This window comes from Heterodontus francisci, unplaced genomic scaffold (genome assembly GCF_036365525.1).
Source record: "Heterodontus francisci isolate sHetFra1 unplaced genomic scaffold, sHetFra1.hap1 HAP1_SCAFFOLD_276, whole genome shotgun sequence".
NCBI classification, from domain to species: Eukaryota; Metazoa; Chordata; class Chondrichthyes; order Heterodontiformes; family Heterodontidae; genus Heterodontus; species Heterodontus francisci.
Genome location: NW_027141021.1, coordinates 2,185,218 through 2,185,968, shown reverse-complemented (window position 1 = coordinate 2,185,968; position 751 = coordinate 2,185,218).

The following is a 751-nucleotide window of genomic DNA, read 5'->3' as shown; positions in this document are numbered from 1 at the left end:
GCCTTTAAATCATCTGCCCTGTTCCGAATACTGCGTGCATTCAGGTACAGTGCCCTTAACTGTGCCTTCTTCACATTCTTCATTCTAGTTGATGCTCACCTTTGTTTCACCTGCCTTTTAAAGTCACTCTCGACTTTTTTGCCACCTGTTACCAGCTTTACTTCCTTCCAATTTCAAAAGAAAATTGGATGGGCGCATCAAGGAAGTGAACTTGCAAGGCTATGGGGATTGAGCAGGCCAGTGGGAATGACTGAATTGCTCCAGAGACAGTCGGCATTGTGTCGATGGACCGAATGGACTCCTTCTGTGTGGTAAATGATTCTATGACTATCACTGTCTATGAATGTATGTTGGATAGGGCACCCGCTCCACTCTGGAAAGATCCAGATGCATAGAAGTTCAATGAAACTGTGACCTTAACAGCCACTGACAGCTCCGTCTTCACCTTGGTGTGAGGCTCCAGGTTGTGTTGCAGGCGGAGATACAGCTCTGTGACCACCTCTTTAATGAATCAGTGTCACCTCACACCCTGCTCCTGGGTTAGGTTTAGGTATGAAAAGTGCTGTTGGATAACGCAGGGTGGGTAGGGCAGAGCCCCCTCCTCCTCCCTCTTGAAAGAGCTTCCCCTCTCTGCAGTCCCTGCTCCATTTCTTGGTCATGTTACAGACCCAGAGACACTGTAACTACAGTCCCCATTCCTCGTCCTGAGTTGGGTCACCAAATCCTCTGTCCTCTCTTAATGTCTGCAGCA